Below are 13,675 nucleotides of genomic sequence, written 5' to 3'. Positions count from 1 at the left end.
TCTGTCATTAGGGAAGAGGGGAGGAAGATGTAGGATATCTACTAACACTAGACAATTCGGCTTACACACTGTGTCCCGCTTTACCTCAAATCACCAGATTTGTGCCCCTGATCAATCACACACCCACGCACATAATAGGAAATTAGAAATAAAACCACGAGGTGAGACATGCATTGCTACAATCTGGAAACTGAAAGAGAAGACAGAACGCTATTTATTCACTGTTTCCTTTTGAAGACAGCAACAGAGCACTTTCCACTATTCTGTAAAGTTGGAATTTACAGTATTACCCAGTAAGTTATGAAATGAGTAGTAGAGTGTCATTTTGCGTCTCTGAACACAGAAACAAGTCAAACAGTTGGGTGTATAAAATGAGGAATGCTTTTCTGGCGATTTAGTATTTTTTGGATTACCCTGATAATGTATCCTGTGAAAAGAAAAAAACAGTACACAAATTAAGCTGAACACATGTAATTAGATCGAGAAGGATAATTGGAAATTACCAATTCCAAATTACCAAAACTGCTTCATATTAAAATTACCAAACTGTTAAGCCTTGCAAAGAACTTGAATGAGATGCACAAGTCATGTCTGGTATCCACAGACCCAGAAGGAGTGATAAACAAATGACTTACTCTGGTTTCCTTATCAGCGAAAGTCACAGAATGGTTACAACTGGGAGGGCCTTAGACACCTACCAGAGCCCCCGACTCTAGTGGTTCTCTGCTCTCAGGGAAACCACAGTCCAATTGAAGAACAAAACAAATCCACATGGATCATTAACCAAAATCCTTCCCTTTGTTGTTAGCTGTGCACTGAATGAACTACACACAGGGATGTAGAGATTCAGCCCAGGCGTCAATATGCGGTCGGGATCACCCCAGAAGGCTTCACATCAGTCTCCAACAGTGGGAAACTATAAACAAATATCTTGATTTCCTGGTAAATCTGAAGAAATGCTGAATGAAACGTTTTCTTCATGTGTAGAGAAAACAAATTTTAGACATCTGACCGTTCTAAAACTTCACACTTAGGATGAGTTTGCTAACTCAGTTTAGGTGCAACATGAGTTTAGTGCTTATAATCCTTAAACGATCCAAAATAGAGGCCTCTGAGGAAAAGATAATTAGACCCTGCTTGCGGAACAAAAATCAGAGTATTAATCCAAGTCAGGGTAGGTGGAATCATAAAACAATGAGAATAGTAAAGAGTTGGGCCAGTTTTGGGAGGGAAATGGGGCGGGGTTGTCAGTCAAAACCACCTTTATCAGCACCAAAGGAATCTTCCTGGATGCTGCAAACAGAGAGCAGGGCTCGAACCCAGGAAACTGGGGCCATTTTGCCAGGCCAAAATCAAGAGGACGGGATACAGCAGGCCAGCTTCATTTAGTACGATTCTGGAAGTTAAAGGCGGGAGGGGGCAGGTAAGCACCTGCTTCAGGGTAAAACCAGAACAAAATCGTCCCCAGAAGGCAGATCACCAACCAGGAGTGTGAGATCTGGTGTTGTTAGACCTGCCTGCATTTGTTAGTGATTCTTCCTCCATGGGACCCTGCTCTGCAGATTAATAGCCCCAGGCCAGGCTTTCTGTTTCCCCACGGGGGGGGGGGGATATCACAGGTCTTAGCAACAAAACAGAGTGCATCTAAGAAATACACAGCTCAACGTTCAGTGCTTGGGAAGCAAGGTAACCAAGGCGGCGCTAAGGTCTGGGAACCTTCAGTCACTCTGAATCTCCATTAAAATGTTTAGAATTTCTAATTATTCTAGGTTTATTCCTAGGTCAACCAGGTATGTCTTGTGGTGGAGCTAGGGGCAGGGGTGCCATGCAACACAATAGCGCCATTGGGGGCCCCTCTTAAGTATTGGGCTACTCCTGGATGAGGGAGAATTGTTGGGGTCAGGACAATGACTCCAATTTCAGTATGCCACCATGTCCAAGACTTCATTCATTCATTCATTCATTCATTCATTCATTCATTCATTTATTCATGAAGACGGCACACCGTAATAGTATGGTTCAGAATGCAAGCTCTGGAGCCAAGTGCTTGGGATTAATTCTAGGTTCTCTCCATTACTAACATTGCTCTTTCTTCACCTGTCAAAAGCAGTCAATTATAGTGCCTATCTCACAGGATTGCAAGTGAGTAGTAAACGACCGAATTCACATAATGAGCCTAGAATAGTGCCTTGCACTAATAAACTCTCAATAAATTTTACTTACTATTATTATTCATTCATTCATTCAAAAATGTTTAATGAATGCTAATTATGTGTCAAGCACTGTATGAGGTCCTCCTTATCCTTTATCAAAAACCTACCCATCAATGTATATTCCTATCGTAGTTATCAACTAGGAATGTGCGCCTCATCCTAAACTTTTTCCTCTCCCTTACTGCCCACTTCCAAAGAGGGCCAGGTTCTGCCTGTTAGCCATCTGTCAGCTCCTTCCATCTTTTTCCATTCCTCCTCTTTTCAAAGATTACAGTAATCTCTTCTGTGTTTCCCTAAGGTGTGTCCCTCTCATCCAACGGATTTTCCATCTTGATTCTCAATGGTCTTTCTGAAATACGTATCTGACAATATCATTCACTTGCTTAAAGGATAAACTCACAGCTCCAACACGGCACACAGGCCTTTGTCGTCTGGCCCAGCCTCTCTCTCCAGCTGTCACCCCAGGCCTCACCCACACGACACAGACTGGAGTTCCCTGACTATATCATGCTGATCCTGCTGCCGAGCCGCTATTTCTCCATCTTCCTGACAACTCCTCTTACATTAAGGTTCATTATTTAATCAGTAACTACTTCCTAACACTTATCAGGAGTAAAACCGGTGCCAAATTCAGGGAGTACGATGATAACATACTCAATCTGTTCTTTCTCATAAAAAACGTGACTTTGAGGCTCTTGAAGGAGACATGACGTATGGAAATTCAGGTAAAATTGTCTTAAATTTACCACTGTTTCCCTCACTAGTTGGCTACCGTATAGAATTAGAGAAATTGAATATATTTTGGCATCAAGTCCAAAAGCACCTCAGCAGATTTCAATCCCAACAGTAAACCGACATAGTAGATCTACTCGTTTTGAGTCACACAGCTACAATGTGTTAGAAGAGATTTCAACTATAAAAACAATGATCAGGAAGTTGCTTCAAAATGGTGCTATAAAGTTACAAGCCATTAATTACTCACTCTTTTTCAAAAGGTAACTGAAAGTTCCTGCAATTGTCTAGGGGTAATAACAGGCTGGGTTTATTTTCACATGGTTATTTTACATGAAGTATGGTTAATTCAAACAACTTTTACATCACGCCTTTCTAATTAATATATTTTTTACACCACTTATTGAATGAGATGCTTACTGAATAAGCACAACAGGCTGCCTACACAGACAAGTAGATGACAAAATGCCAAGCCTTCCTCATTCTTCCAGCAATGACAACCCAGACCTGCAGAAATGTTAGTCATATTGGGACAGAAGCTCTGCTCTGGGCATAGATGGGTCACAACACTCTTCTGTTTCTTTTGGATTTTCCAGTGGTTTCTGGCCTTCCACACTAGTCTGTAGGGCCCCTGTGGGCAGGTTCCTGTCTTATTTGTGGTGAAACACACAGAGCTCAGTGAGGAATATGGCACAGAGAATGTGCTGGATAACTGTGCTGGACTGACCCCGGCTCAGCTCAGCTCCAATAAACTGCCATTGCCCTTCTCTATTGTCTTTTGAGATAACGTACAGTTTGTTTCTAAGAGCTACTTAATGTTCAGCTGCAAGAAGGCCTACCAGCTTAAACATTTTAATTTTTCAGCTCCAACTGGTATACACCTTCTTCAAAAATTTTCATGCGGTTTTAGGACTAATTTACTAAAGACAAACCATCCAAAATCTTTTCATTCAGAGAGGGACACACAAGTACTGTGTAAAATGAATTTCTGCCATACCATACCAGTGAAACTAATAACAAACTGGTTCTTGAATAATGAAATTAATTTTCTCTTGGGCCGCAGTGGCAAAGCACGTGATTTTAATGGTTATCTTACATCAATCAGCCTAGTGACCCTAGCTGGTATGTTGTACCATCAGGTGCTTTCGAAAATTGAAAATTTAACTGTTACTTCCTACATACCACCTGCCCCAGTTTAGCAGTGTACCCATTTCATAACTCAGTGGTGTTTTAAATACAGTCAAAGTAAACCTCACTTTTCAAAAGTTCATTAACAAAGTTTCACCGTTAAGAGCACCCCTGTGACTCATTTTTAGATACCCATGTGGAAACAACTCCTCCCTTTGCTGAGAAACGCTTCAACAAGTGCGTGAGAACCACAGGAAGTAATAATATAGATCTCGGAGGAGTCTAGAATTCCCTCTCGAACAGTGTGGTTCTCATAGACGCTGCCACTACTTCTTGTCTCCATTCTTCTAAAAATAAGTTTCATGTGGGTTTGGAAGGAGCCGTTTGAAAGCTGTATCAATTTCTCCGTATTTCCTGGCTCCTGAGTCATACTGTCAAGTCAAGAAGTACCCAGTCTGATATTTTTGAGAAAGTGCAACCTAATAGGAAGTGAAGAGGTGACCAAACCGAACGAATGCCCCCACTAAATCAAAGAACAAAAAAACCGAAAAACCTCCAGGCTTTCGACTTAAAGCAAAAGGAGTCTTAGGCAGAATGTTAGGGGAAGCTTACCAACAGGTATCTCTGAAATAATTTCTAGAAACTGAATGCGCTATCCCTCGCCCAGTGGGAGAAAAAAGAATCACTCCGGGCGTATGACAAATCCGTATGACAAACCCAATGCCGTGTTCCCTGAGGTGGCAAGGGGCGGCGTGAGCCCTGGGGACAGACCCGAAATCCCACCAGAGGCATCCCTCGTGTCCCAGAGCCAGCCAGGCCCCTCACACGAGACGCCCATCCCCACAGTTGTCCTCGCAGTCTCGCGGGGCGCGTCCTCGCCCCTGGGGCGATTAAGGAGAGGAAAAGAGACATAAGGAGAGAAAAACGAACCAGGAACGGGCCGGAGCGCGCGAAGCGAGAAGCCCTGTCCTGCGCGGGCGCCGGTCCCGCGCTGGGCGCCGGGGGGAGAAGGAAACGTGCTGCGTGACTCCCGGCGTGTCGGATGGCGACTCCAGCGCGGCTCGAGCTCCGCGCGGCCGCCGCCGCATCTAGGCGCTGCCGGCCCAGCCCTCTCGGCGTCGGAAGCGCCCACAGCAGGGGACCAGGCCCCGCCCCGGGAAGACAGCCCCGGGTCCCCGCGCGCGTCCCCGCCCCGCCTGGATTGGGTGCGCTCCTGCCCGCGGGGAGCCCGGCGGACCCGCTTGGGCCTCTTCCCCTCCCCCCCCCGCCCCCAGACGCTCCCGGCGAGGCGCGTCCAGCCGCGGGTGAGTGCTGCCCCGAAGGCACGTTACCCCCCATTCCCATCTCTCTCTCCTGCGCGCCCCCAGCGCGGGGAGGTGTCCGGGAGGCGCCGGACTTTCCCCGGGAATCTCCCCTGCGCTGGTGACGGTGGCTAGTGCCTGAGTTCCCCGCGGCGGGGACGCTTGCAGCCGGGTCTGAGTGTGGGTGTGATCGCGAGAGGCGGCCGCAGGCCCTGCACCTGCAGCGCCCCTCGAGCGGAGTGCGGAAGGCTGCGAGTCACCCCGGGGCCGAGCACCCTGAGCCTTCCCGGAACTCACCAGGACTCACCCCCCTCGAGTGGACCTAACACCAGCTGGATTCATTCATTCATGCAGCGCCCATTGCGTGTACTGAAGTACAGAGGAGACAACCGTGGTCAAAAATACTGCAAGCCCCTGCCCGCAAAGACCTGACATTCAGGGGCAAAGATAAACAGATAAAGTGTGTATTATATGTGAGGTCTATCATGTGGTAAGTATCTTGAATAACAAGGCTGAGGCTTAAAAGTTAGGAAGAGCTCAGAAAAGAAAAAAGCCCTGCACTGGTAGGGAAAGTCAATGAAATGCAGGAGCCAACTGAAGAGCTCCTGATGGCCAAAGCTGGAGCAATTTGAGCTACAAAACAAAGTAGTATTGGATTACAACCCAAAGTAAATAAACCCATGAGTCCATAATGATATAAATAAATGGTTGAATAAATAAACAAGTGGTGGAGAAGAGATAAATCTCCCCTGCAGAAGAATTCCTAATAATTTAAGTAATAATCTAATAATTGTATATAATCCACCCTCAAGGAGGAGAAGCAGAAGTTCCCACTCCTGAATTATAGGCTGCTCATAATGACTCTGTCCCCAAATGTCCGGTATAGAATGGGGGGAAAGAGTAACTGTACAATGGAGACACCTGAAAAACACTACCTCAGCCAGGTGATCAAGGTCAGCATTAATAGTCATGATGCATATTGATAGTATGTATCTTAAATAGGACATAATGAAAATGGCACTTGACCTCTGTGGTCTTCCTCCCCAAAACCCATAACCCCAGTCTTATGGGAAAAATGTCAAACAAATTCCAATAGTTGTACAAAAACACTGTACAAAACACCTGACCAATATTCCTCAAAGCTGCCGAAGTCATTGCACTGTACACCTGAAGCTGAACAATAATGAATGCCAACTATAATATTATATATATATATATGTATATATATATGTATGTATACACTTACAAGAGGCGGAGTACAGCATTGGGAGTGGAGACAGTGGAAATGGGATGGCTCGGTGCGATGTCAGAGAGACAGTGGATGGGGGGAGGGGGGTCCACAGTGTGAGGGATATAAATGAGAAACGTCTAAGTATTACTTTGTCTTGTGCACCTGAAACTAATTAAAAAAAAAAAAGAAGCCTGAAAAACAGCCAGAGCCTAGAGGAGTCTAAGGAGACATGAAAACTAAATGTAATGTAGTATCTTGGATGGGGTCCTGGGATAGAAAAATGTTATTTGGCAAAAACTAAGGAAATTTGAATAAAGTGTGGACTTCCATTAGTACTAAAGTATTAATATAGGTTCATTAAGGGTTATAATGGAAGGATATAGAGAAGGATGAGGGGTGATAATGAACGTGTGTGTGTGTGTGTGTGTGTGTGTGTGTGTTGCAAAGGCTTCTAAAATGAGAAAACACTTGAAGGAGGAAACAATGTGTACATTTGGATTAAGACCATTTCAAGCTGGAGGGATCTGCAAATGTAAAGGCCCTGAGGCAGAAACATGCTTGACTTCTTGGAGTAATATCAGTGTAGGTGGAACAGACTGAGTTGGGAAGAATGAGAGGTGGTGGGGAATGGAATATGTAGGGCCTTGGTGGTCACAATAATTTTTAAATTTTACTTTGGGAAGAGAAGACATTGAAGAATTTTTAGCAGAAGAATGACGTGTTTTTGTTTTGTTTTGTTTTTCAGTCCACTGTTGTGTTGAGGATAGATTAGTGGATAAGGATGGGAGCAGGCCAACCAGTTAGGGAGCTACGATGGTTAACTTTATGTGTCAACTTGACTGGGTCACAAGGTTCTCAGGTAGCTTGTTAAATATTATTTTGAGTGTGTCTGGATGAGATTCAATTTGAATCGATAGATTAAATAAAACAGATGGCACTTCTCACTGTGGGTGGGCCTCATCAATCTGGTGAAATTCTGACTAGAACCAAAAGCAAGGTAAGGGAGCATCTTTTTCTCTCTTGCCCTGACTATCTTTAATGTGGGACATCAGTTCTCTCCTGCCTTCGACTTGCCTTCAGACTCGAACTTAACATCATTTGTTCTCCTGCTTCTCAGACCGTCAGAGTCAGACTGGAATTAGATCATCAACTTTTCTGGGTCTCCATCTTGACCACTGCAAATCTTGGGACTTCCCAGCCTCCATAATCACGTGAGCCAATTCCTTATAACAAATCCCTCTCTCTCTCTCTTTCTCTCTCTTTCTCCATATCTATCTATCGATCAATTGATAGAGATATCTCCTATTGGTTCTGTTTGTCTGGAGACCCCTGACTGATACAAAGACATAGCAGTGGAGATGGTAAGAAGTGGACAGTTTCTGGATATGTCACAAGGAGGGGCTGACAGGACTGGCTGATGCATTGGATGTAGGCAGTGAGAAAGAGGAGCCAAGGATAAGTCAAAGTTTTTATTTGGAGCCGAAAAGAGGTTCCTTATGCTGAAATGAGGAAGACTGCCTGAGAAGCAAGTTTGGGGTGTGGGGGACAGGGAGGATGGCGGGGATTAAGAGTTCAATTTTGGACACTTAAAGTTTGGAGTTGTCAAATTGTCAAAAAAGCAGTTGGAATGATGAGTCTGGGATGATGACATCAATTTGAAAGTCTTCAGCACGCAGCTGGTTTGCAGATGGCATTTAGATGTCTGAACTCTGAGGCTGGGGGCACTCCAAAATTCAGAGATCAGAAAGATGGAGAATCAAGAAAGGAGAATGAGAAGGAATAATCAGAGATAGGAGGTAAACTAACAAAGAAGGGTGTTCCAGAGGCAGATGAAAAATATTTCAAGAATGAGCAACTTTATCAAATGCTTCTAAAATAGATAAAATTCGGACTGAAAATTAAGCAATGGTCTTGGTCATGCAGAAGTCAATGGCAAACTTGATACGGAGAGTTTTGGTAGTGTGTGGTGATCACAGCCTATTTGGAGTGGGCCCAGAGAGGAAAAAAAGAGTAAATAGAGACAGAAAAATGGGGGCATGGCTGAAAGGAAAGGTATGGTCAAGGGAGAGATTTTTTTTTAATTAGAAGATGTACATATTTATATGCTTATGGGACTGCCAAGGAGGGAAGAAAAAGTGATGAGGCGGAAGAGAAAAGGAATAATGGCTGGTGCAATGTTCTTGAGTAGATGAGCAAGGATGGGATCCAATGTACAAATGGAAAGTTGGGGTACATAGAAAATAGACTTCTTCCCTTGTAACAGGAGGGGAAGCACATTGTCTAGGCACAGATGGTGGTGAATGTAGAGGCAGAGACACGGGTTATCAGTAAAGAAGCAAGGTCATCAGTTGAGAGTGAGAAGTAGAGAGGAAGTTGGAGAGGAAAGGAGGAAGTATGAAATAGCATCAAGAGAACAATGAGAGATTAAATGGATTTTGAAAAGATAGTCAAATTTTTGGGTAGTACTAAGGGTTCATTTGAATTCGGGGATCATGACTATGAAGGGAGGCCAGTCTGTACAGTTGTATGTTCTCACCAGCCTCCTTTGCCTACTTGGGTGCAAATCAAACTAGGCGGGGGTCCAGATAGAAGCAGAGTTTGGAGTTGACAGGTGAATATGCTAGAGGAGAGAGGGACAAGAATGTTCGGAGTCTATGCAAGGGAATGATTATAATGAAGGACCGTGGCCTCTGAACCAAGTAAGGAAAGAAGAGGGGACATGCACGATGGTGTTGAGGCCAAGTAAAAAGTGTTAGGTAAATGGATTGGAGGTTCCAGGGCACCGAGAAATTGTTGCAGTTGAGGGGTTAGAGATTCAATTGGAAAAATACAGGTTAGTTATCAGAGAATGGGATCTTGGAGACTTGGATTATGAAAGGATACAGACATTGATAATGACAAGGTCTAGACTAACCTGGGTTCTCTGCAATTGATCTGCCCAACTTTGGCTAACCTCCCAGGTAAGTTCCATATTTTATACATTTTTCCGGAGACATTGGCTTTCACCTCCAGTCTGAGCCATGAGGACCAATGAGGACCTTACGGTAAAGTCCAGATAAAGTAGGGCAAGCATTTGGAGATGGGCATGGCCGCCACACAAAGACTTGTCCCCTGTATACATCATCTGGTATACTGCTGCCTTCCCAATTCTGAAGGGCTCACAAACCCATTGAATCTCAGGGTTGGGAGGTCGTCTAGCCCAGTACCCCTCAGGTACAACACCCCCATAGCGCTCAGCTAAACAGTCATTTTGTATCCCCACACAGCGCAGTAATCACCACCCACCATTTCTCTTTTCCATGCTGGTTTGTGAACTCCTTGAGGATGTGTGTTTAACCTATTTTTTCTTTATTGTGAGAAAATATATGTGACATAAAATTTACCACTGTAACTATTTTAAAGTGTACAGTTCAGTTGCATTAAGTACATTGTTTTGCAACCATCACCGTCATTTCCAGAACTTTTTTGTCTTCCCCGACAACTCTGTTCCCATTTAACACTAACTCCCCATTCCTCCTTTCTCCAGCCCCTGGCAACCACGGTTCTACTTTCTGACGTTTTGATTTTGACTACTCTAGATAACTTATACAAGTGGTATCATACAATATTTGTCCTTTTGTAACGGGCTTATTCCACTCAGTATAATGGCTTCAAGGTTTACCCATGTTGTAGCATATATGAAAATCTCCTTCCTTTTTAAGGCTGAATAATAATCCTCTTTCAGGCTCTGCTTTTATTTTTCTGGAGTATAAACCCAGAAGTGGAATTGCTGGATCATATCATAATCGTATATATATAATTATTTGTGGTGTCATCATACTGTTTCCACAGCGGCTGCATCATTTTATATCCATACCAGCAATGCACAAGGGTTCCAATTTCTCCACCTCCTTGCCAACACTTGTTATTTTCATATAACCTATCTTTGATTTCCTCTCTATTTGACACCCTGCTGGGCACATGACGTTGTTGTATGAGGAAATGAATAGCTGCTATCAACGCTCTCGAAAAGGGAAATGAGGTTAAAGGAATGAAGTTGTTTCATTTATTCATTTACTCAGCAAGCCCCACCTCACACATCTTGTTCTAGATCTGCACTGCGTCTTACTGTAGCCACAGGTGCCTATTTAAATTTAAATTAATTAAAATGAAACAAAATTTGCAATGCAGTCCTTCAGTCTCAGTGACATTGCAAGTGTGTAACAGCCACCATAACTAGTGGTTATTAGTGCCCATATGGTGGGCAGCGCAGAATGGGACATTTCCATTATCGCAGACAGTTCTTTTGTTACTACATTGGACAGCACTTTCTAGATCCTGAGAGGTACCTCTGTTTTGTCTCACAAATCATATTTTGATAAGCTTTTCGAGAAGTGGACAGCTTAAAATTTAAGACGAAGATCCTTCTTTTAGGAGAGAGGAAATATGCTGCCTAGAAACTCTGTGGCTCTTTAGCACAAAAATGGCTGCTCTGTGAGTTCTCAGATTTTTATGTTTAAATATTGTATTTAACCCCTGTAGTGATTGTGTGGTTCTGCTGCTCTTGGTGATTACCTCTAGGACACAGACTTCTTTTCTTGTGGGAGCCACCGGGATGAGAGGAGCGTGGCTATCTCCTCTCCCTGCCATGGCGTGTGCTCATCCACTGATATCAGTGTACTTCGCAAAGGGGGAATCATCTGGAAAAAATGTCACTTTGCCTGCTGTGTTCGAGGCTCCCGTTTGACCAGATAATGTGGACTTTGTTCATACCAATTTCTGTAAAAACAATAGAGAGCCCTATGCTGTCAGTGAATCAGCAGATCAACAAACCAGTGCAGGGGGGTAGGGGGTACAGGCAGAGCTGTGGCTCAAATTCCCCGAGTTCAGGAGGTGGGACTCATCATTCTGGCCAGGGTGCTTTTGGCCATGTGTGTTGTTTGCACCAACCACAACCTGACACCATTGGCACCGCAGAGTGAACACAACACAGAAGCGATACACCATCTGCTCTACTTTGGCTACCTTGGCCTGACCAGCGCTGGTCATGTCTAAAGGTCATCGTATTGAAGAAGTTCCTGAACTTCTTTGGTGGTTGAAGGTAAAGTTGGAGGCTACAGGAACACCAAAGAGGCTATTTTGCTTCTTAAGAAACTGAAGGCCTGGGATGATAGTGGAAAGGTCTACACCTCACAGCAAATGAGAGCTGGCAAGGGCAAAATGAGAAACCGCCGTCGTATCCAGCACAGGGGACCTTGCATCATTTATAATGAGGACAAAGGCATCATCAGAGCCTCCGGAAACGTCCCTGGAATGACTCTGCTTAACATAAGCAAAACTGAACACTTGGAAACTTGCTCCTGGTGGGCATGTGGGCCGTTTCTGCATTTGGACTGACAGTGCTTTCCACAAGTTAGATGGTGTGTGTGGCGCTTGGCGTAAGGCTGCCTCCCCTCGTGAGTAACTACAACCTTCCCACACACAAGACGCTCAATACAGACCTGAGCAGAGTCTTGAAAAGCCCAGAGACCCACAGAGGCTTCCGAGCAGCACAAAAGAAGATTCATCGCAGAGCCCTGAAGAAAAATCCACTGAAAAACCTCAGAATCATGTTGAAGCTATACCCACATGCAAAGACCATGTGCCGGAACACCATTCTTCACCGGGACGAGAACCACATCTCCAGGGGATAAAGCAGCAGCAACGCTAGAAGCCAAACCACGTGAGAAGGGGGTTCCATGCAAGAAGCCTGTGGTGGGGAAGAAAGGAAAGGCTGGTGGCGTTACGAAGCAGAAGAAGCCTCTGGTGGGGAAAAAGCCTTCAGTTACCAAGAAACCAGCAGCTGAGAAAGAAAGCTCAGAGAAAAGAAAACAAGCACAGAAGAAAAGCATACACTGAAATTTGTTAATTCCGTAAAGGTCAAGTCACTTTGGATAGCTCATTTTGAATAAAAATCTGATCAAAGAGGCAGTGAGAAACATGGGGAGGAAAAATACAAACTTACTGAACTATTAGCTTGGTGCAAAAGTAATTGCAGTTTTTGCGATTATTTTTAACTTTTTAAACCGTAATTACTTTTGCACCAACCTGATATTTATATCTTTCTCTACATCATTCAAAATACTTATCTACTAAACCATAACCTTCAAAAAATAGTCCCAGATTCACAGGGAAAATGATGTCTATTTCACTTACTACTTTTTACCCAAAGCTTAGCTAGCAAAATACCTAGGCCGCTGGAGGCTCTCAGGAAATGTTTGTGGAATGGTGAGTGAGTGAGTGAATGACCAAAGTAAGCACTGACCTGAACTTGGGGCAGCTCAGGGCACTGAGACAGCATTTTTAGAGGGTGACACCCAGGTATAATGAAATATAGGAATATGTATCTAGCACTAATACCGTTTTAAAGGATTTTTCTTTTTTACAGAACATGGATTTCAAGCTATTGTTTGAGCAGTGGCTTAAACCTTAATTCCTATTTGGAGCTTGTCTGGTGCATGTTTATAAAGCTACAACTCTGTTTTATAAACAGGTGCCACCAGGAATTGTCATAACCAGAAAATTTAAGTTCTAGATTTTTATATCTCCAGCATATGTGCAGATCTCTTCTGTTTGCCTCTTTAGATCCACTTTCTGCTTTGCTCCATCCTACTCTCGACCCTGGGAGGTTGATCTGAATGGACTTTGGAAACAGGCTCCTAGGCCTTTAGACTTCTTTTGGGCTTGACCAATAGGGAACTCGAGCAGGAGAGCAAAAGCAGGGGATGAGGTCAAGGCATTTATTCCGAACAGAAAGCCTGTCTGTGTCCCTCTTATTTAAGGTGGTCTGTTCTACACGATTCCTCTCCTTCCTGGTTCTGAATACCTCTCCCCATTCATGAGTCTCAGGCCTGGGGTATGCCAGCCCAGGGGTCCCTTATGGTTCCCACCCTGTTTGCATCTTTATAATAGTACCCTTATTAATAAACCTTCCTTGAATTGTTCTAATTTGAATGTGCTATCAGTTTTAGGTTGAGATCCTAACTGACACAGTATCCTTAATTAGTAGGTAAAGGACAGTGTCCAAATCCTATTCTGAAAATTTTATACCT

General features: G+C 44.0%; 1 protein-coding gene and 1 pseudogene across 3 annotated transcripts in view; one reads left to right on the top strand and one right to left on the bottom strand.

The window, feature by feature from the left end:
* Positions 1-13,675, bottom strand: part of STX11 (syntaxin 11) — a 46,404-nt gene that overhangs the window by 30,236 nt on the left and 2,493 nt on the right. The window contains exon 1 of one of the 3 annotated variants that reach the window (XM_033103703.1): positions 5,004-5,190. The exons of the other annotated variants lie outside the window; for them this stretch is intronic. The gene's annotated coding sequence lies outside the window, so the exon portion shown is untranslated. Of the gene's footprint in view, positions 1-5,003; positions 5,191-13,675 lie in introns of those variants that run through there. 3 annotated transcript variants of the gene reach the window in all.
* LOC117018320 (60S ribosomal protein L4-like) lies at positions 11,470-12,482 on the top strand (annotated as a pseudogene).

Source organism: Rhinolophus ferrumequinum, chromosome 3 (assembly GCF_004115265.2).
Source record: "Rhinolophus ferrumequinum isolate MPI-CBG mRhiFer1 chromosome 3, mRhiFer1_v1.p, whole genome shotgun sequence".
Lineage (NCBI taxonomy): Eukaryota > Metazoa > Chordata > Mammalia > Chiroptera > Rhinolophidae > Rhinolophus > Rhinolophus ferrumequinum.
The sequence above is the reverse complement of the archived record's forward strand: the minus strand, read 5'-3'. Positions and strand labels throughout refer to the sequence as shown.